Raw genomic sequence first — 24,246 nt, 5'->3', positions numbered from 1 at the left:
TGGTTAATTTCAACCGCAGTCAAAATAGAATATACAAGAGCTTATTCACAGTACACAACAGAGAGACAGCCTAATGCCTCCCTTCCTCCTGACTGTCTGTACCGGGCTTACGGATGAGACAGATCAAAGGCACGAACAAGATGCTATGTTTTGCAAGACTCGGTGAAGGCCCTGGCCCCCGAGTGCCCCATTACATTTGAATTCCAGCAAAGGCCCTTTTAAGATCCTAAACAATGCAGACCAGACTGTGGAGCATGGAGCTTGGGAAAATGCATCTCTTAGTCCCATCCCAGCCCCACCCTCAGATTCCAACCCAAAAGACTGCCAGTAAGGCCCATGAGTGAGCACTCAAGTTTAGGAACCAGTTCTCTCCAGAAAGACTTTGGGAGAGATGCCAGATCGTTCATGCAACAGCAGGTACGGGCCAGTGCTGGGGAAACAGTGACAACCAAATCCGATGGAGAATTTAAGATTTAATGGGGAAAAGCTGGTTTCCCCTTTCCCACTCACCACCCCACATCCCGACTCTACCCCTCACCCCATCAACTCTTACTACAAGGATCCTTCCTCCCCAGAGGACAGCTTGATCTGCCGTATCAGGGGCCCTTGGAGGGCTGAACGTGGCTCGTGTGGCTCATGGGCGCCGAGTCCTAGTTGAGGGGGCACTGCAAAGGGTGTGCTGTGGGGATTGGAGAGGCAAGGAACCTCGGACTCCAGATTCCTTGCTATTTGCAGGGTCACCCACCTTGGGAAGGGCGAGGACTCTGTCAATATGCCCATCCATTCGGGAAGAAGCTTCTCCGAAAGACCCTGCCCACACGGTCCCTGGGCGTCCTACCTTCGACGAGGCCGGCGCAGCTTGCTCCACTAGCCTCCTCGTGCTCCCTTTTCAGGATCACGAGTTCCCACTCGCTGGGAGGCGCTCACTGGGCTGAAAGGAACTCAAATGCATTGGGATCTCCTGGCTGCCCTCTCGAGCCTAATGCACGAAAGCTACGTGTAAGTCGCAGTTGTGGCTTTGACTGATGAGCCAGCGCCAGGAGCGCTGATTAAAAGTGAGATAGTTATTCAAACGTCTCTCCGCGTCCCCAGCCTTCCTCAGCATTGACTGTGAAGTGCAGATGGCAGGCATTGTTCTGTACCCAGATACCCTCCTCAGAAACCTCTTCCTGCGGGGAGAGGGGAACTTCAGGGGGCGGCGGGCCCTGCATTGAGAGCCCAGCTGTTGGCCGCCTCCTCGGACAGGCACCCCGGGTGCAAGCGCCCCTAATTTGTCTCTGTCTTCCCCGCTGCACGGTCCCAAATTCCTGAATGGGATTCTGTGCTCGCCTCCTGTCATCAATCTCTCGCTGGCCGGGGGGAAACCCCAGCTGGCAACAATGCAGCGTGTGTATCTGCAGGCAGCAGACACCACACCTATTAGAAGTGCGTGCACCAAGTTCATTTTCCCATCGAGGACTCCCTGGGCTTTCTGAGACCGGACAGCTGGGCGAGCCAACAAAGGGGCCTGTGCCCTGCAGCTGGGCCCCGGGGTCAGTGTGCGGGGGACGGGGGCTGTCCGCCCAAAGCCCACTCCAGGGAGCACCGGCCTCCTTGGCATGTGTCTGTGGCTGAGAGGGGCTTGACATGGGGGAGGGGGGAGAGGGGGGCGGGGGGAGAGGAGGGGCAGCTTTCACCCAATCAGGTGACCATGGGCCCCTACTGCTGTGTACTGGCTGCCATACACAGAATTTCCTGATTCCGAGGCCTGCAGGGGGCCCAAGGATTTGCCTTCCTAACGGCTTCCCAGGTGATGCCCAGGATGCTGGCCCGGGACTGCACTGTGGAAGCAGCTGGAATGCAGCACGCCTTCCCTGCGCACTGTGGGCCTCACACCTGCTCCCCCTCCGCCTCCAACCCTCCTCCACTCCCACGTGCCCTCCGACCAGCCCTGGCTAACATTCCACCAGCTTCCCTGAGTCTCCATCTACAGGAGCTGTCTGCTCCAGGTGCTCCTAGAGCCGCCCACGTCTCCCTGTCACACGATGCAGCGATGCCTGTACTTGTCACCTCGTCTTCCCGCTGGACCGGCAGGCCCCTGGGACAGGCCCTGTCTGGCTCGTTCATGGCACCGAGCGCTCACAGTCAGTCACTGCACAAATGACGCCTAATTCCTCAAAGTCCCAGTGGTCACAGCAGCTTCGCCTGCGCTTCCCATGAATTCTCTGAACTGAATGATGATGATGATGTGGGCAGTTAAGATGCCTGCAAATGAGACCAGTCTCCCGAGACCATCCCTTCCTTCTTTGGTGTTAGACTTGGGCAGAGGTATATGGAATAGGGTACGGGCGCAGGGCAATAACCTCCGTGCTTTGCAGTTTGTTCCCCGAACGCACACATCAGGAGGCCAGGGTGCGTGGCGTGCTCTCAGCAGAGGTGTCTGTCATTTCTTACCCTTCAGGGCAGCTGCCAGGCCTAAAGACGAACGACCCAGGTTCCGCCTTGATGGATAACTGCCCCCAACAAATTGGTGCCTGATCTGCAGCGATCTTCTTCAGGAAACATCACCAATGGTGACAGATGACGAAAGGGAGCCGCCCTTCTGCTCCACAGACACCAGCTCTGAAGACGCTTTCTGTGGCGGATGGGAAAGCGTCCACCAGACCAGACACACGGGGGAAAAACGCCCGGTCCACGCAGTGAAAGAACACTGCGTTTGGAAGATGTGGCAGGCCTCAGAGATCGCTTTCAGTCATTTTTATAATTACCAGTGAGAGAGACGGGATAGGTACTATTGTTTGTTCCCATTTCCCCAGGGGTACACTGAGGCTGGAAGAGGTGAAATGTCAAGGTCATACAGGACACTGGGGCAGAGCCGGGGCCATGGCCTGTCTGATATCCCATCGGTGCCCCTTATACCCACGAAGGGGGCAGTGGGGTGAGGAAAACACTGGCATTTATTTTCCTACAAAGCAGTAAAGGAAAGGCTGACTGGGAAGAACTGTGCACACACGCTTTATTCTTGGGGGTGATTTATGGGAGAGAAACATCATGGCAAAGCTCTTGGTTGGAGCTGGGGATTAAAAAGAAAGGGTTTTTGTCATCATCACAGGTCCCCTGCATGCCACCCAGCAAGCCCAAGGTGGCAGGCAGGTGCTCTCTGCCACATGCCTTTGACGTGGCAAACACCTCACACCGAGGCTCTGTTCCTCGTGGAAGGGGCCTCGCTGACGTGGCACCTGTCTTCTCCAAGTGCAATGCTGTGTGCATGCTTTCCCGGACAAAGCTGGGGTCCCTATACCAGCCTCGGGCCAGTTCGGCCGAAAAGCAATTCATTAGCTGCCACAGCACTGATTACACGTGAAGGGCCATGGGCCCCGACCACGGCGTAAAAGCAGGATGTGCCCCGCCATTGGCTGAGGCACCCCTAAGCGTCCACAGCTCCCCTAATAACCAAGGCTGCCCGCTGTTTGTTTAGGAGCATTTGCAACATAAAAGCACTCGAAAATGCACTCAGCGGGCCCACAAGCCAGGTCCCCTGGCGGCCATTTGCTGGACACACACTCTGGATTTTTCTACCAAGTCAAGAGGCGCGAGTAGGAAAGCAGAGCTGAAAGGTCAGAGAGGCGAGAGTTATTAGAGCCAGGGCTGGGGAGGCTCCAAGTTTGAACAGTAGCCTCCGATCAGATGGGGGGAAAGTCATGAATTTTTCATCAAGAAAACAGCTCAGCATGGAAGAGGAAACAATTACTCACAAAGCCCACATGGTTTAAATGCCTGACCTCTCGTCCCATTGGAGAGAGATTCCAAATGGCTAATGGCTTGAGGGTGATTAACTCGGGCTAGATTAACGCTGTGTTATAAATAGATCAAATCCACACAGCATAGAGGTTACAAAATTATTTGTTCCTGCAGGCCAGAGGGACTGGGTGGTTGAGTCTCAGCCCAGGAACCAAGAGGTCACTGGTACCGTTCCAGGTCCAGGCACATGTCCAGGTTTTGGCCTCCACAGTAGGGGGCGTACAAGAGGCAGCCGATCAATGTTTCTCTATCTCTCTATTCCTCTCCCTTCCTCTCTCTCAAAAATCAATAAAAACATATTCTTTAAAAACCCACAAAACTGTCCGTTCCCACCAGTGTATTTTCATAAGCAGCAGAAATATCACAATTCGACTAGGGAAGAAGAAAACTCCTTTTATTTGATTCCACAAGTGTCTCCGGAGCACCAATCACGTGTTGTGAGGAAGTACTTGCCCCAGGGAAGAAACAAGCTCCCAGGGTGTACAGTTTCAGCGGGAAAACACTGACTGAGCCTCTGGGAGGTGAGGGATCCTGACGGTCATCATCTGCACCAGTTGGTCTCCACCAAGGGACACACATAACAGTACACAGCCACCCCTTGCAGCCCATCAAATCTGAGGTCCGCACCAGGCATGTGCGATGCAAAAACATTCCCTGGCGATTCTGCCTGACAGCAATCGGGTCTAAAGCTCCCACTGTGCGATGTGCACATGGAGACCCAGATGGGAGAAGGGGCACGACCAAGGTAAAGAGCGGCAGCGCCATCGTTCCAACTCGCCCACCAACTCTCTTTCTCCTCCACCTTCTGACCACTCACCAACACAAGACAGACCATGCGGCCCACAGAGCTGGGCCCTGGCGATAGACAGAGGGGGATAATTTCCCAACGGGGCAGATCTGGGGAAGCTTCCTGGCAGAGGTGTGATCTGAGCTGGGCCTTGACCCCTGGTAATAACAAGGTTGTTCTTACTAACTACACCTGTCCTTCCCGCCCCCAGGCCCTCCCACATCCCTGCCAACACCTCTGCTGGTGGGCAGTCCTTCCCTTCCTGCTCTGATGAGAAAGGGCTGATCTTTTCACATAAAAACGTCTGGAAATCAGGAAGAAAAAGAACCACCACTCAGCTGGAAAGTAGACAAAATACATGACCACCCGTTCACACAAAAAGAAAACCAATGAGCTGTACGCCAATTACAAGATGCTCAGCCTCATACATGAGAGACACGGCTCCTCTGTGCACTTCATTTTCCCTGCATTTGTGTCGTGACCCCAGGACAGAATTGGGGGCCATGGACACTTCTGATGGCTGCCGTCCCCACGGCTGTTGCTATTGGCTGTTGCTCATGACATTGGAGTCCTTACACACGGAGCCTGGGAGAGCCTCACCCAGGCAGGGTCGTATCCTCTTTCTTCTTCCATTCACCCGCAATGCTCTCAATCACCCTAGAAACACTAGGTGATTAACCAGAGAGAACACAAGTCACCCCCAGGGTCGGGCTGTCGAAGCCAGAGCCACGGTGCAGGCGCTGGGCTCCTGAGAGCAGAAAGAATCTGGGGACAGAGTCAGCTTAAAAAATAAAAATAAAAAGCCCGAGTCGAGTAAAAACCGCATTTGTTAGGAGAGTTCCTGGGGAAAGGAAAGAGTCTTCACAGGAATAAACATGATTTTTTATTAAAACTCAAAACTTGCCAAGTGTGCGGAGCTCGCTGTCTGATTAGCGTCCCCGGGGAATTTGAAAATCTGGGGGAGAATAATGCACGGAGGAAAAAGTGCTGCGTCAGGGAAACCGGCGGAGAGGCAGCCAGGGCCCGGGAGGCCAGTCATTACCAATGCAGGAGACGGAAGGTGTCAGGGATCAGAATACCACGTGGAAGCTCCGGGGGAGAAACTCAGGCGGAGGGAGAGATGGTGAGGGACTCCTTTACTGAACGTGCCCCCACCCTCCTGCCACCCCTGGGAGCTCAGCTGTGCAAGGGCTGCTTTCCCCAGGGGGCAGGACCAGGGGAGAGTGGGCAGCACAGAGCCCACAATAAGTCCTACCCATGTCCAGGAGCTCAGTGTCCCCAAGAGCCCTCTCAGCTGGGACCAGACTCTATCGTTGCTGTCACTTAGCAATCCTCAGTGAGCCCCTGTTTTCTTGTCTGTTAAGATGCTTCATGGGAATTATTTGCTGGGCAGATGAAGAGAAAATGTGCAGGTCCCTGGCCCAACACCTGCATATTCCCAGAATTCAATGTTCATCCATCCATTCATCCATCCACCCATCCATCCATCAATCTATCCATGCATCCATCCATCTATGCATCCATCAATCTATCCATGCATCCATCCATCTATGCATGCATGAATGCATCAATCCACCCATCCATCCATCAATCTATCCATGCATCCATCTATGCATGCATGCATCCATCCACCCATCCATTCATCAATCTATCCATGCATCCATCCATCCATGCATGCATGCATCAATCCACCCATCCATCCATCAATCTATCCATGCATCCATTCATTGTCCACAACTTAACCAGCTCTATGTTCCTCACAGAACCCTGGAGTGTATCTTACATACAGAGTTGTCAAATAAAAATTTTAATTAAATAGCCAATGGACAGGGTAGAAATGAAACAAACCTTGTACAAATCTCTCCCTCCCAAAACACACCCCAAAGTCTTAGGCAATAGGTATAGTTGCTTCAAGCATTGCCATTCTGCCCAATTCTTCTCCAACTGCAACCTGTCGTTGTGTGCCTGGGATAGCTGTCGGTGTGTGTAGTAGGAATACTAAATGCTATTTGACGAGTGCAGCCTGAGCTACGGAGTCCAAACCTTGTGAGTTGCCCTGACGTAGGCAATGTGATTTGTTACCTCACCCGGAAGTCTAGAGCCCAAATCCTCAGTCCATTCCACAGACCACCTACAAAGTCCTGAAAACGCTCAGGTCCCTTTGAGCTGAGTCATCTAACGGAACAGGTCTGGGGGGGGGGGTCCTCCCTCCCTCCCTGTAGTACCTACTGAACTCATTCTTAACAATTACACCCAGTAGCCGGTTTCCAACAAATAGAGGGTGAAATGGGTCACGTCACAAATGAATCAGAACTCTTTTGAGGAGCATCGCCAAATCTCAGTTTGCAAAATACTAAATATTTAATTGGGGGGGGGATACTGATTAGGCACCAATCATTTTTAAGAAAATTAATCTTACACATAATGACCAAAACCAGCCACCCTTATACATGGCGACGCAGACATTGAAAATTGTATTGTGCTGCTTGTTATTGTTTGACATAGTGTGGGCCCCTCCAAGGCTCCAGGGTACCCCTGAAGCCCTAATCCCTGTCCCCCATCAGCCTCCCTGAGACTTGGACCCCTCCCCTCCTCCACAGTGACCAGGCCTGAGCCCCACCCCACCCAGCTCTAGGGCATCAGATGTTTGGGCTTCTGCAGGTCCAAGTGCTGAGAGCTGACTTCCAGGAGGGCCTTTTGAAAGCCCTTGAGCTCAGACGCACTCAAGCGTGCTTCAGACTCAGGGCCTATAAATCCTCTCCCAGGGAGCATTTCAAAGCTGGCACAATTTGGCTGAGCGTGACGTTCACTCTTGCAGGCCTCCCTTCTCACCCGCAGCTGCCGAAAGCAGATTCTGCTGCCTCTGAGAGGGCCTCCTGCAGGCTTTCTTTCAGGCTCCAAGTTCTCCCATGGCCGCTGCGATCCTTTGAAAGAACTGGAAGGCATCACCCTGCACCCCCCTACCCCCCTGAGCTTACCCAAACCCTGGAAGAGCAGGGAGGCTGCTCAGAGGGGGCAGGGAAGCGGCAACCAGGAGACGAAGGGCCAGGGTTAGTTTGGTGGAAATGGAAAATGGTTTGACCACTCTGGGAAAGTGTGTGCCAGATGCATATGAAATTAAACATACACTTACCACATGACTCAGGAACCCCACTCCTAGGTCGTTAGCCCCCCAAATAATAACGTATGTGTACACACAAACGTGATTACAAGTGATGATAGCAGCTGTAATCCATCACATTCACCCCAAACAGCCCAAATATTCTCAACAGGGAACGATAAACAAGCTGTGGTCCACCCACACGGTGGAGGGCTGTGCAGCCGCACAAAGGAAGGGACTGCGATGCCCAACAGCATGAATGAATCCCAGAGGCCCTGGCTAAATGGCAGCGACAGACTCAGAATGCCACGGACTGGTATGATCCCACTTCTAGGCAGTTCTGGAAAAGGCAAAACGTGTTTGCTAAGAAAGAGGTGGGGAGGGCATCAGTGAATTTTGGGGGCGATGCAACTGTCCTATACTGTAATGGTGGTGGCGGATGCAGGATTGTATGCTTTTGTCAACACTCAGAGAATGTACAAAGGAGTGAACTTTAGCATGTAGGTTATGTCAGAAAAATGGAAAGTTATGGGCAGGTATCCCTACTCTAAAGAAACATGAAGCAGGGTAAGAGGAGAGCGCGCAATGGGGGTGCACTGTAGACGGTGATCTGGGAAGCGTGGGAAGCGACATCTGAGCAGAGATCTAATGTGGGGAAACGGGGTGTGCCTCTCTCTATGGGGGGACTGTTAGGGCCAAGGGACGCAGGGCAGAGGCCTAAGGCGATGCTGCTGAGGGTTTCAGGAGCAGTTGGCTGGAGAGTGAGAGGGGGCATCAGAGCTGCAGCCTTAAATCCCAGGAAGCACTTCAGAGTAGATGCTCAACAATCATGCGAGTGAGGGCGATGCTGGGAAGGGCACAGAGAAGGCAGGCTGCCTAGAGGGCCTATTACTCAGAGGTGCTCGAGGGTCGGGTGGAATAATTAGCTGCTCCTTTGCAAGGGGTCCCAGGGAGGAGCCAGAATCCTGGAAGCAGATTTGGATAAATGGTCCATTTGCAGGATCACCTCGAGGGCGCCTCTTCCAATAGCTGCATGGGGTGTGCTGTGAGCTCATTAGTCAATGCTCATGTCACTGGTCTTTAATAATTGAATATTTCCCCATCTTTTGTGCATATTATATATGTGTTTAAATCCACCGAATGCCATACTTCACTGCCCTGCGACAGCCCGTTCTATTAAGTCTGTTCTCAGCAGAAACCATGAGCAATCCTCCTACAACTTGCCGTCCGCCAACCCCACTGTGTTCCAGCAGGTGACACGGGCGCAGTGGGTGAGGGCAGCGCTGAGGACAGTTTCTTTACCCATCCCCCAGCACCAGGGACCTTGCCACCCCGAATCCAGGAGAGGGGAGCGAGCCCACGCAGCGCTGTACATAGAAGCAACACCTGTTTGCTATTTTGCTAAAGCTGGGATAAGGGGGTTTCTTTCATGGAGGATAAAAGACTAAAAATCAATGATAGGGTTGACTGAAGGCTCCCGTTTCATCTTATCTCAAGAAAGGAAAACACACACAGGAATCAGTTATTCCGATCTTTTCTATTAGATTTAGTTCAGAGATGCCACTTGTGTTGGCAGTCAAGTGGTCTAGGCTATTTATTTGAAGGAAACTTGAAAATCCATTTGCTTATTGACTGAGTTAAGCAGGTGTAGGTAACCCTGTTTACTCGGAAGAAAAAGAGGGCTGTATTACGTGAAAGAGAAACTTCACATGAGCTAAAAAGAGTTCTGATAACATAACAAAGAAAGTTATTGGGGTCGAATAACAAAAGTGCGGTCTTAATGCCTTAGTAATTTCAGAAAAACAAACACAGAAAATTATGTGAAAATGATGGTCAGCAAAGAGGAGGGAATCTTTCTCATAAAACTCAGAAGTGGAGAGAAATGTGCCCTAGTGCCTGGAACTGGGGTGGAGATGGGGAAGCATGAGAGAGATTGTTCCGAATTTTTCATGTTGGACGCCTGTAGACACGAATTCTCCTGAGGAAATTGAAGAGGAATTGGAGACTCAACCACAAAGACGGAAGAGTGAACTGTTGGTCTGTGTGAAGGAGGAAGTGGCTGGAGGAAATCCTTGGAGTCTTAGAAAGGGTCAGTGTTTTAGACAACCTTGCGTTTTCTGTTGTTGCTTAAAAAGCTTTGGAAAAATGAGCTACGCATGGACAAAGTTGCAAGGCAGTTCCTTTGAGATGGAGCAAAGAATCTTATAAACCAGCAGTTCTCAACCTGTGGGTCGTGACCCCTTTGGGGGTTGAACGACCCTTTCACAGGGGTTGCCTAAGACCATCGGAAAACACATATAATTACATATTGTTTTTGTGATGAATCACTATGCTTTAATTATGTTCAATTTGTAACAATGAAAATACATCGTGCATGTCAGATATTTACATTACGATTCATAACAGTAGCAAAATTACAGTTATGAAGTAGCAACGAAAATAATTTTATGGTTGGGGGTCACCACAACATGAGGAACTGTATTAAAGGGTCGCGGCATTAAGAAGGTTGAGAACCATTGTTATAAACAAACCTTTGTAGCTTTTAATGGCACTCATGCTCTCTTGAAGAAAACCATTTCAAAAGCTACTCTCTAATCTTGCTTTCTCTTCTACCGCTGGCCATCCAGAGTGTTCTGGGGGCCTCCCTGTTTGGCCTCAGATGGTGGCCAGTCGTTGTGGCCACCATGTCAGGGAGTGGAATGTGCACAGGCCTTACAGCCCAGAGGGCCATCAGGACAAGCCTGAGTGATAAGCCACTGCTGGGCTACTGACCGCCGGCAAGACCCCAGATCCTCGTGAGAAGCCTTCAAAATGCATCCAGACCCCGACCACTCTTCACCACTCCGATTGCTTCCATCCTGGTCCAAGCAGCACTCGTATTTCCTGATTGTCCCCTAAGCCTTCTCATTGGTTTCTTTGTGTCCACCCTTGTCCCTTGTCATCTCGGAGCCTGTTCTTTACACGGCAAACCAGAGTGGCTCCCTTAAAATATAAGTCAGACCAAAGCTGACGGTGAATCCCTTACCTCTTCAAAGTGTGTACATAGGTTCCCCAGAGGACATGGATGACAAGGCTCAGAGACCACTATTCAGAAGGGCCTGAGAGAGCCCACTAGCACCAGCATGGATAAATACATTAGGGTCCATGCAGACAATGTAGCAAGGAGAATGAACCACCTACAGCCATTTGCACAGCACAGATGAGTCTCACAACTATAGTGTTGAACAGAAACCAGACACGAGAGAGGATATACCTCACCACACACTCAGATGAAGCGCAGAGATAGGCCATCGAAGTTGATAGAGGTAGAAGGCAAGAAAGACATTACCCTTGGGTGAAGACAAAGCAGCAAGAGGAAGAAGGCACAGGACAGCTCCGGAGATGCCGCCATGTGGCTCTCCATCTAGTTCTGGTTTCAGAGACATCACCCTAAGAAGCTCCATCAAGCTGTACCCTGATGATGGGTGTATGTGTAACTATTTCAATTGAGTGTAAAACCTTCGCCGACCAACGTTTTCACATAACTTTTCTGTGGCTGCTCATATCCAATGGGCATAGAATATTTGGTGCAAATTTTGAAAAAAATTCACACCTGTGTATGTGAAACAATTACTTTTTAAATTAGAGTGGTTCGGGTTTGTAAAAGAAAATGGATACTAATAGTAGAGTTTATTCTCACTGTATATGGTGTGCATGTGTGCGCATGCACTCCTCACGCAGCCTGTGGTCTTAGTCTAAAGAGGAACGAAGGCTGCACCTCTCTCCTCTATAGATTCCCCCTGTCCTCCGTGTATGCATCTAGCAGGGTCCCTCTCCCTGGCTGAGGATGGCTGAGGGCAGGAGCCTATTGGCTAAATATTCTGTTGAGCCTATGGAGGTCTAGGCCAGTGATTCCCAAAGTGGGCGATGCAGCGATCCAGTGGGGGCGGTGGTGGCCACAGGTGCATTTGTTTTAACTTTTTTTGTATTACCTTTCTATTCTGAGTTCAATAGTTTCATAATTTCAAACTTCAATGTTTCTAATTTACACCTTTCTTTACTATATTTTACGAAAAAGGTAGAAACATTAATACATATATCTTTCTGTTTAATTGCTATTAAAATTTAAAAAAATTAATTTCCAGGGGGCGCTGAGTAATATTTTTTCTGGAAAGGGGGCGGTAGGCCAAATAAGTTTGGGAACCACTGGTCTAGGCCTTGGGCCACAGAGCTGAATGTGACTGTATTTATTTTTATTTATTTATTTTTTGTATTTCACTTGGTCCTTCTTTTTCTGGGGACCAGGAGCCAAGGTCTGCTTTTCCTAAAGATCTGTTTTATTTGGGGAGGTGCGCCAAGATGGTGTAAGCAAAGGAATTTCCATGACAAAGTTCAAAACACAAAAAACAGTAACCACCCAATCAACGTCACCTGTCAGCCTTCTCTGCTGTGAAAGTTTGTGCCACAAGGCCCAGCAAGGACCCCAGGGAGCTGGCTCTTTCCAAACAAAGGAGTAGGAGGGGGATGAAACTGGAGAAGATGGCTCCCACCAGTGGTGGGATGAGTGACAAGAGAGGGCCCAGCGTTATTAGCACCATTTAGCCGTGATGGCGTTTAGGAGCAGACTTCAGGGCTGCGAGCTCATTTCTGAGAAAAAGCTGTGCTTGCAAGATTGTGACAGCTCCTTCCCCCTCCTTCCCAGCAGTGAAAACAATGATTCTTCACATTAGTCGGCCTCACTACAGACCCTCATCCATCTCCATCCAAATGGCCTGAGATGAACACTGTCCAAAGAGCGCCTTTAAAAGCCTCCCTCAGCACAAACGTGCCAACGCCAGGAGCGGCTCCTTCTTCCTGCTGGAGGTCAAGGCCCGTGTCTGCAGAATTACAGCCTCCCCCCACCCCCAGGCCTGAGCTGTGGCCTCTGCCCACTCGCCTGCTGGCCCTGCTTTGCATGAGACCTTCCTGTCTCCTCTCAGCCTTTTCCAGATCCAATTCATATCCCTTCACGGCTGCTAATGACCACCCTTTATTCATTTCGGTGGCATGTTTGGTCTCCTCAGAGCTTCTGCTTTTGACCTTTCTGGGTCTTCAGTGTCTTGTCAAATGGTTTTGGTGGAGAAAAGTGCAATTTACCGGGCTCGCTATAAGATAAAATCTGGGAAGCATGTGTGAAGTTGGTTCTAATTGTGTTTCTTTTTCCCCCCGTACCCTATGAACTGCTGAATTCAAGTCAAGCATGTGTGTACGTGTGTGTGTGTGTGTGTGTATGTGATCTCAGACTCCCCTTCCCTTCCTCCCTCCCTTCATCCTCATGCTCTTTCTGCTGCTGGGGCAAGAGGATGATGGTGACAGAGGGAAGACCTGCAACTATGATGGGCAGGTAGTTGTGTCTCTAGGCTTCCTAGGATCCAATGTATTATCATAACCCACACAGGATCTCATTTTGCTGATATTTGAATATCTTGTAAAAACTTAATCTGAAATTGCATCTGTCAACTAAATTAAAATAATGAAAAGGTAACATTGTTGAATTTAAACCAACAATGACAGGGATGGTAAGATGGATTAGCTTCCTGTGGCTGCTGTAAGACATTACCCTGAAACGAGTGGCCTAAAAGAACAGAACTGTTTTGGTCTTTTTTACAGCTTGGGAGGCCAAACGTTCAAAATAAGTCTTACAGGGTGAAATCAAGTCTTTGGCAGGGCTGGTCCTTCTTCCGGTTTCTGGTGGCAAATGGCATCGCTTAGCTTGTAGCCCCACCCCTCAATCTTTGCTTCTGCTGTCACTTTGCCGTCTCTCTCTCGTTCTGAAGTCAAACCTCACTCTGCTTTATTCCCGTAAGGACATTTGTGATTACTTTTAGGCCCCATATCTGCAAAGTTTCTTTTGCTACCTATGTCCAGGTGTCCGGGATTAGGACATGGGTATCTTGGGGGTGGGGAGGGGGTCATTATGTAGCCTGCCACAATGGGGAACATTTTCAGCCTAGATCCTGCTCAGGAAGTGATCTTTCCTGCCACAGGGAGTGGGTAGCACATGTGCCTCAGCACTCAGGGAGAATCCGGACATGATCCGAGGGCCAGCAGACGAGGGAGAGAGCCTCAGGGCCATTCAGTGAACCTGAACCAATCCCTGGGGGAAGCATACAACAGGATCAGTCAGCATTTTTTCTTCTTTTTTTTTTTTGCAGAACATCTTGAAGGAAAAGTAATAGTCACCAAAACAAGTGATAATCCCAATATAGTTACAGAAGAGCTAGAAGATTTTGGTAGACACTGATGGTTGCCTACCCCAAAGCCATGCCCTACTTTTTTGCTAGCATAATCCTGATTTTTCCCAAACTGCAATACGTCCTGCCCCGGGGGAAGAATCCTTAAAGCTGGAGTGTCTCACAACTTCATGTCCACCTGAACATCAGGGAGCCCTTGCTAAATGCAAGTTCAGGTTCAGTAGGCCTGGGCTGCAATTCTAACAAAGTCCCAGGTGATGCGGATGCTCTCTTCCTTGGTTCACACCTAAGCCAATCATGGTAATCACTTGCCCTACACCAGCGCTTGGTCCAGGGGAAGCCTGTGACTCAGTCCTAGCCAATGAAAGCTAAGAGAAGAAGTGATGAAAGGCAGGGTTGGCTTCTGAAGAAGATTTTCCTTCCTGATGAAAGACAAGATAATTCTAAACGAGAGAGCAACATGGCCACCTTCTCTCCCTTCCTGCTTTGTACCATGTCGTGGGAGGAGGTGAGGCCCTGCGCTGGGGCGGCATCTTGTGACCAAGATGGACACAGTGAGGATAAAGCCCACCCACTGAGGATGGGGAGGAGGGAAACACCTTTGTGCCTCAAAACCCAGGACTCTGACTGCCAGGTTTTCTTGTTAAGTGAAATATAAATTCCGTGTGGTTTAATCCACCGTGAGGCTGTCTATTATTTATAGCTCAATACCCTGGGGTTCTAGGAGAGAATTTTAATGCTTCTCATAACAATTTGCAATGTGATTTGACTTGATGCAAACCTAGAGCACCCGGGCTAATGTCATGCTTTGTTCTTCCAGAGCTTAGAATCCGGGGAAGAGCTGGGGAAGCAACGGAGCAAGACCGAATCCAACAGAGATCTGTTTGTCTGGCAGAAAACAGACAGGATCCTCGGGAAGACCCAACAAAATAGGAACAAGGCACAGAGAATGGGAGTCCAGACACACCCTTGAGAAGGCGACTAAGGACCCACCAGTTCTCCATAGCGAGGGGCACCTTTAAGTGACTATCTGAACCCCAGTCATGGCACCTTATCGTTGAGTTACTATATGGTAAGAGAGCCTCAAGAATCCCTTAATCATCTTCATTAAGTCACAAACTCAGAATCCCTTCCAGTATAATGATACCTGAATTGGTGAAATCCTACCTGAAATAATTAGGATTCTGATACTGGCACTGAACTGCTAAACCATTTAAGTCTCATTTCCTCTCTTACCTAACAGATCGGAAAGCCCTCCTAGTAGATATTTCACGCATGTCCTTTTTGGCACGCTTATTTCAGTCTGGGCACACACACCTCCTGCCCACTTTCCAGATCACACGGATGCTCCCTCTGCTCCCTGCATCACCTCAGTCAGCCACAGGATTAATTAATCCTGACTGGAACTTAAGCTACTTGAAAGAAAATCCCAGGCAAATAGACACAAATACCTATTTTTCTTGCTGAATTGTTTGTTTGAATTCCTTCATTGATCTCAGACTTAATTAGGCAATATCTTAGAAGTACACAAGCAGCTGCGATTTTATTTCAAAGCATATCTGAAAGACCGAGATTTCAAAGTCCCAAGTGGCTTCAGGAATGAATCTTCTGGAGGCAAAGGGGGGAGAGAGGGAGGGAGGGAGGGAGGGAGGGAGGGAGGAAGGAAGGGAGGAAGGAAGGAAGGAAAGAGAGAGAGAGAGAGAGAGAGAGAGAGAGAGAGAGAGAGAGAGAGAAAGAAAAAAAAACTCCTTTAGTCAGTTGCTATAGAATTCAAAATACATCAGACCATTGAAAGAGACAGCCTTGTCACAGTTTGTCATGCGGATTCTAGATGCTATACTGACTATCCTTTTAAGAACTAAATCTTTTTAAAAAAATATTTTTATTGATTTCAGAGAAGAAGGGAGAGGGAGAGCAGGATAGAAGCATTAATGAGAGAGAATCATTGATCAGCTGCCTCCTGCACGCCCCCTACTGGGGATCGAGCCCTGACTGGGAATCTAACCATGACCTCCCCGTTCATAGGTCAACGCTCAGCTGACTGAGCCACACCAGCCACACAAGAACTAAATCTTCAGGAAGGCACCACCTTCTCGGGGATGTGATGAAAGTGTGCCCGCAGCACTGGTTAGCTACATCCCGTTCAATCTAGAAGGTTTCTCATTTGTCTGACATCTCCCCTCCTGTCTCTGAGTCAGCACACTCACCCTGCGAGGGGCTTGCATCTCAGAGCTGTCACTCTTATCAAACACAATGCCCTCAGGGTTCATGCTCATTATTAAAGGGGAAAAAAACTTGCTAGAGCATTAGCCAGGCCCAGGGCTGCACCGTTAAATTAATGTTAGAGATGTATCTAGGTCATACATCTGCATGTTGCATATAAACACACTAGCTGGTTACCTAGTGTTCACATGCCTCTAACTCAGTGGTTCTCAACCTTGGCGGCACATTAGAATCACCTGGGAATCTTTTTAAAATCCTGATTTCTGGGCCTCATCCTCCGGAAATTCTGTTTCTTTGTTACTAATGTGTGGCCCCACCCCGACTTAACAAAGAAACAGAATTTACGGAGGATGAGGCCCAGAAATCAGGATTTTAAAAAGATTCCCAGGTGATTCTAATGTGCAGCCAAGGTTGAGAACCACTGCTCTAACTGGTTAGGAGATGGAGAGTTAGCATTTATTTTGGCCCCAGATGGAAAATAATGACTTGTCTTCAACATAATCATGAAATCATTGTGCGGTTTCTTCTGAAAGCCGGCTGTCTCAAACATATATCCAGTAATCTTTTTTAGGAGACTAAGGGACGTTAACATTCCTGTCTGTTAACTAGCAGCTCTGTATATAGAGTCTTTTGATGCCCCCAAATTTATGAATTATCTACATCTCATTATATCTTCTGAGTCAAAAGAATGTATTTCCTAAATTCCCTTTCCAGGCAAGAAGGTTGTTGGACACACAGCTGAAACGGTGAAGTCACAATACACTCTCCTGTGGGTAGAAATTAAGCTTCACTGAAAACATAAAATAAGCATTCAGTATTTTGGTGAGGGTGAAGGAAGACTATTTGATGTACGATTCAAAGGATCCCTGTTAGAAAAGATAAAGAAGATGCGAGCGGAGGCTGCAAACCCCGTTTCTGTCCGTACTCTGTCATGCCAGTCGAAGCAGAGAGTCCAAAATCACAGAAGGAAAACTTTCACCTTGTCAGTGCCACCTTGTCAATGAAGATTTGTGCGCCATTATAAGAGCACGTATTTCTTGTGAAGCTGGGCCAACCCGATGGGCTCTACAATGGCCTTCTCAGAGCCGATTTCATAACATTCTACGGCACCGACCCAGGGACACACGACCGCACTGCCAGCCAGTGAGAGTTCAGAGCTGGTCTTTCCTGAGATGGTCCTTCACTAGACAGATGAGGAAATGGAGAAAAACAAGTCCCCTAACTAGTCCTGTGAACACACTTTAATTCAAAAGGGCTGTGTCTCCATTCCTGTTGTTGTGGGATCTGTGTGAAGAAAAGACGCCAAGCGTAGACAGCATGTTTGACAGCCGCATCAGAGTTCTCTGAAATAAGCTGAATGCCTCTCCTAGCCACTTGTAGTGTGATTTGACCCGATGCAAACCTACAGCACCCACGATAACCCGTGCTTTCTTCTCTGTGAGTTTAGAATCGGTAAGCAATGGTGCAAGACGGAACCCAGCAGAGAGGGGATTGCTCGGTCAGGGTGCAGGGAGAGCAGGGGAGGGTGGTGTGCTGGACTTGATCCAAATGAAGTAGTGACATGGAACAGCGAGTCACCGCAAGGGCCCTGGCCGCTGACGACTTCTGCCCGGAGCTTTCACCATCATCCCAACACCAGTCTCAGGATCTGTAAATCCCAGCAATGTGAGGTACTGACAAGATGATCACATCAAGATGTGACGGGTAATTGCAAAGTCACTTTTGATTAGATCACCAGCACTTTGATGACCCAGCCATATGACATGATTAGGTCGGAAGCCAGCCCCCGGACTCCCACAATGACTGTGTGATTAACGAGGCCGACTCCTGGGCACCGGGGGTCAAGGGCATCTGAAGGTCTGAGATTGTCCGGAGCTGGGCAGCAGTGGAGCTCCTTTTCTTTACGTGGGAGAACCATGACCATCCCAAAAGATTAGACTGCTCATTAGAAAAGGAAACATGTTCCTTCTATTAAAAATATTTCTGGCATTAGGAAGTACGGTAAGGGAATGATGGTGGAGTTACTGACATCATTTTTTCCTGCCGTTCTGAAGGTTGTGTGTTAATCTCCGGCAGGTTGGGAGGGGGGTGGAAGGAGAGGGGTTGCATACTGTGGCTGACTCTTTCCCATAACTGCCTCGTGGGCTTAGGTGGGTGAATGCTCGAAGCCCTACTTTTCTTATCTGTAAACTAGGGCTTCCAATATTCCCCTCCTATTGGCTGTAGGAAGATTAAATCACACGCATACTGCCTAGAGCACAGGTGCCATTAACTACCTGGACTTTCAGAGACATATTTCAAAACAGGGTCAACTTTAAGCACTTGATTCCTTGGCTACCAATTAATTTTAAGGACAAATGTAAATGCAACTGAATAACCATTCATACCTACGCAGGAGAACTGAATCCTCTCCCCATCCCTAAACTGCCTTATGATATTGGAGTCAGAAAAAACTCCCAATTGACAGAATCAAAGCAGTAATACTTGAACTCATCACACTACGCGCAATAATTACGCAGCTGAGAGGCACCCTGGCCGATTCATGGCCCACTAATGCAGTTACGCCACCCGTCAGGGGAAGCTGGGGGCCAAGGTCAGCCCGTGCAGTGTGGGCACTTGCCCCAGACAGAGGCTAGAGGAGAGGGCTCCCCTCTGAGGTTCTGTTTAGGCAGTTTTGGCACCACCATGAAGAATAGTTCTAAGGAAAAAGAACTGGGCTCTTGAGTAGAGTTCCCCACGCTTGTTTGTTGAATTAACTGGAGTCTTACTGAAAACACAGATGTCAGGCAGAGCACCCAGATCACGCTTATTCTGAGCAGGGCTAGGAAACGTCATCCTGGTCTAGTTTTTTTTTAAATCCTCACCCAAGAATATTTTTCCCATTGATCTTTAGAAAGAGAATGGGAGGAAAGGAGGAGGGGGAGAGAGAGGGAGAGAGGACGAGAGAGAGAGAGAGAGAGAGAGAGAGAGAGAGAGAGGTGAGAGAGACACATTGACTGGTTGCCTCCCACACGAACCTTCTGGGGCTGGGGATGGATCCTGCAACTAAGGTAGGTGCCCTTGACCCGGAATCGAATCCACAAGCCTTCTATCCCCGGACCAACGCTTTAACTACTGAGCAAATGGCCAGGTCATGTTCCAGTTTTTCACACGCCAGTTTGGCTTGGCCGTTGCCCATTAGCACAGGTATGCCACATCATCATTTCCATTCAAACATTTGTTTTTAAATATCCCTCATTCCTGCAAAGACCTCTGCAGCGGTTCTCAACCTGTGAGTCTCGACCCCTTTGGGGATCGAACGACCCTTTCACAGGGGTCGCCTAAGACCATCAGAAAACACATATATAATTACATATTGTTTTTGTGATTAATCACTATGCTTTCATTATGTTCAATTTGTAACAATGAAAATACATCCTGCGTATCAGATATTTACATTACGATTCATGACAGTAGCAAAATTACAGTTATGAAGTAGCAACAAAAATAATTTTATGGTTGGGGGTCACCACAACATGAGGAACTGTATTAAAGGGTCACGGCATTAGGAAGGTTGAGAACCACTGCTCTAGGGGGTCTCAACGAATAAAAATATAGGCACATCTGTCATCCCCTTGCCCAAGTCCACCACTCAGTCCCCGCCCAACTGGGCCATCGACTCACCCAAAGGCCACTGCGGAGACACACAGGCTTGCCTACCGTCCGGCCGAGTGAACCTGTGACCAATAAATACACTGGAACACACGCAGGACGCAGAGCCATTGCCCAGGGCTGCGTTTGAGCCGTGGCTCGCCTCGTTCTGATTGATTTATTCCTAACAGGAGTTCTGGAAGCCGGGTCGCCAGCCCAGCCCAGCATCCTCTGAGCACGTGTTGGGAATGAAAGCCTCACGCCCTATTCTGGATTCGCCCAATCAGGAGCCCCAGGAGGGGCCGGGGAGTTGGTTTAACAAGCTCTCCAGGTGGCTGTGATCTGCTCTCAAGCTCCTGAGCCACTGGATGAAAAACAAAGCTTGTTTTCCCACTTTCAGTGAGCCCATACGTGTTGATCTCTCGGGCGTTGCGATGTTTCTGTATCAGTGAGAGGGAGGAAAAAAACCCAACCCACCTCATTGTCACACGATGGACACTCCTGCAAAATAGTCTGGACGTGAAGTCATCAGAACGAGAGGATCGGAACCTGATCATGGGAAAAGAAAGGCAGCATTGTAATTTAACTACTTGGTGTATTAATCTCCATAAGGCGTCATCAACCTGGTTAAGTCATTTTTTTTTTTAACACAAATTAGGGCCTAATCACGCTGTAACGGCTCTTCAAGGTACCACTGCCATACAGCCTGTGTTTCCATGTACATAATGCAACTTGGACTTAGCAGCTCAAATTAGGAACAGCCAGCCCCTCAGGACAGTCGCCCAAGGGGTGAACAGAATGTTTTACACCTCATGCTCCTTTATAACGAACCCTCCATTCTTCATTTGCTACATAGACGTAAATATACTCTTACACATACATGTTCTACCTTTACAAGTGTCTATGTAAATAAGGGTATTAGATGTCCACATAAATACATTCTCGAGAGAGAGAGAGAAATGGAGGTTGTAGCTAAGTAGGCTTTCAGTGGAGTTCATTATATAGTCACACAAATATAGAAAGGAAAATCATATTGTAGGATACAATGTACTCTAATAATTCTCACATTGGTTTATAAAACCCCATAGAACATTCTTAAATGAGCAGGAATTGGAAGTGCATGACGGATGTGTCCCTCAGAGCATTTAAATCTCTTCCACTTGATTAAAAATTCCTAGTTCCTCTTCACTGAATTGTTTGGAGTTTTTGAGCAGCCTCTGCCCTGATTAAAACAAATTAGCATCAAAGATCCCCTGTTGAATGAGAAATCATTAATTGAGAAACATGCAATGCTCCTTAATTACCTTTCGAACAGCGAGAGAACAAACAAGCTGAGGTTCCAGAGGGGCCGCCTGCTCTGCACTGTGGACTCGTTGCGTGTAGCTGCTGGAACAGAACTCGAGCTGCAAACACTATGAGGGACCATCAATGCAAGCTCCAGTAAACACACCGTAGATGGCTTATCGAAAAGAAAAAGCGCTCCATGGTGTTTAACGGGGAGAGAGAGAGAGGTTTTAGTTTATGATTTTGTTGAGAGCTTCAGAAATGTCTTACCTATGCCAATATTGATCAAGCTGTTCTTTCTAACGCCAATTTTAGTGTTTTGTGTAAAATACTTCACTTAGGTAATAACCTGGTAAAATTTCAGATGCCTCGGTACAGATGAGTAACTTTATCATTTACCAGTGGGACAGAAACCACCAAAGTGTTACACTTCACAAATCCAGCCACAAATGGAAATTCAAATCATGATTCGGCACCTTCGTCATTCATTTATATAACGAGACAATAGTTACGAGAGATTCTGCAGGTCAGTGAGATAAGATGCCTCCCTCTGCCTGTGAAATCTAGAAAACACCGAATACGGGAATATCTTTAGGAAATCAAATTGTGAGAGGTGTCATGACAATCCAAAGCATATTACCAAAGGCGGATACACAGCGCTACACAGACAGCCTTCTGATAGCACCAGTGGTAGGAGCTGGTACTTCTCACGAGCATCCTGAAAGGAAAGAAGCAGCGTTCTCATTGTTTTCTACACAAGGTAAATAAAACATGGTGAGGCCCAGTCTCTCATTGGAGGATAGAATCTGGTTTATTCTAGTTTTCCCAGGTCTCCACTTTAACCGCTAGACCATGTGTTCTTTTCTTTAAAAATTGATTTTAGAGAGATGAAGGGAGAAAGAGAGAGCCAGGAGAGAAACATTGATTTGTTGTTCCACTTACGTATGCATTTGTTGGTTTATTCTTGCCTGTGCCCTGATTGGTGTATCATGATGACACTAACCAACTTAGCTACCTGGCCAGGGCTAGGTCCTGTGTTCTTAAGAGTCTTTTAAAAAATTTCAGAATTGATTCAACTACCTCTCTGTCCTTGCATAGTTTTGGTTCACTGTCTAGTTTACAGACTCGTTCATATAACATAAAGCCCCAAACATCCCAAATGCTACCATTTCAGATTGATATTAATGTGGTTGAGACCTAACTTTGGAAAACTGTATTTAATTTTAGTGACATGAGTAACTTGTTTTACAGTAGAATAAACTCTATACCAACAGTCCTAGTAGACTTCAAACTCAAAAAAAAAATCCTCACCTGAAGATATATTTATTGATTTTAGAGAGAAAGGAAGGAAAAGAGAGATCAAGAGAGAGAAACATTGATCAGTTGCCTCAACTGGGGATCGAACCTGCAACCTAGGTGTGCCCTGACCAGGAATTGAATCTGCAACCTTTTTGGTGTATGAGATGATGCTCCAACCAACAGAACCACGTGGCCAGGCTACACTTCAAACTTTGTAGACATTATTAATCATTATACTTATCTTATATTCCACTATGACAGTAAACCTGACATTGCCATAATCTTTACAAATATTGTAAATAATCCCTTACAGACTACATTGTGGGGGCAATTATCAAGACTACATGAAGAATATCTACACAGAGTAATCTGCACCAAAGAAAGGAGAAAGGCTATCATTAATGCAGTATGGAAGGATAGAAGCATGGTTATAATATTTTGAAACACAATAAATTTTTTTCCCAGAGGCATGTGCTTTCTTTGGAAATTATTTCACCTTAGGACAAAATAATTCTCAATTCATGGATGCACAAAACCTAAGTGGTTCATACATACTATCAAAAGAAGAATTACTGAGAAAAAGTCTGCCACATAACCATCTAACCATCTTCTGGATACTGTGTAGAAGGAATGTCATGTCACGAAAGCACTGTGTGTTTTGTATAACAACACAAACAGGACACCCTTCCACGTCCTTACAGCTTCTCGTTTGTGAAGCTCATCACAGGCCCTGCCTCCTGAGATGCAGAAGGATGCTCTGTGGTAGTTTCCCTTCCAGGCTGGCCGACTCCTTTATTGGCCAACACCGATTGCGTGTTTGCACTGGAAGGTCCACTTGGAGCCGTCACTTCAGAAATCAGCAAGGAGTGGGTGTTGGGTACTCAGCCTTGTTCTTCTTCCAACTAGTTCATCCCACATAAATGTCCACGAGACCATATTCCTTTATCCTCACAGGGTAACAAGCTTCGCATGAGCCCGGAGTTCTGCCTTCCAGCAGGGAATCGTCTTGGTAAGTAGCATGTTCTGTTTGCCATTATCTATTTGTGCTGCAAGGTGATTCATTTTGGGTGGAAATCAAATTGTTTTAAGCTGACCTAGTGTTTTTATTGGTGACTTTCCAGCTGGCCTGCCTTTTAAGTGCCATCGTATTTCAGACACGCTGACCTGGAGGAAAAGATCCCTGTTGCCAACGTGCGTTGTCACCAGGGAACGGGGATGCGCAAGACCTGTGTTATGTATTTATTTTTAAAGCGCTGAAGCAGAGATGAGCGTGCTGGCCCGCTGCAGGGATGAAATGAGCGGACCAGTCTGTGAAGGGCCAGGGGAGCTGCGTGATGACATCCAACACAGTCTGTTCGTATTTGCTGCAAAATGACCATCGGGGTCTATTGCAACTGAATTCTTTGGGAACTTTGGCACATGTATGCACGTTAGTGTTACCAACACATTTCGAGGGGAAATCGGAGCTTGTGCTTCCTTGAATTTAACCTTGAACCTTTTCAAAGTAAAAGGAGAAAACACTCAACTCTGATATGTTTCCCATTTCAACAAGAGAAACTCGTCACAACACATCGGTGAGAGAGGTGATCATTTTTACCCCCAGTTACTTAACAATGGTTTCGACATCCGGCCCAAGACATTAGAAAACGTTGGCATTTGAGTTCACATTGAAACTCCAGTGTGTCCCCAGATAGGACTTATTTTAAGATAACTTGTACTTCACTTGAAAGCACAAAATGTAAGCTATCTTTTGGTAAAGGGGCTATAGAAGCACAAAGAACTGTTACAAGAATTTGCTCACTAATGCTGTTTTCCTAGGTGGATTGCAGGCGCAGTAGCTCTTACCTGGCCTTGAACACAGCTGGTTTAAAGCTGATGCTTAACTAGCTATCTTGCCTGTGTGAAAATTTCACTTCTGCCAAGTATGAACC

The sequence above is a fragment of the Myotis lucifugus genome, unplaced genomic scaffold (genome assembly GCF_000147115.1).
Source record: "Myotis lucifugus unplaced genomic scaffold, Myoluc2.0 scaffold_44, whole genome shotgun sequence".
Classification (NCBI taxonomy): Eukaryota; Metazoa; Chordata; class Mammalia; order Chiroptera; family Vespertilionidae; genus Myotis; species Myotis lucifugus.
This window is presented reverse-complemented; position numbering follows the sequence as displayed.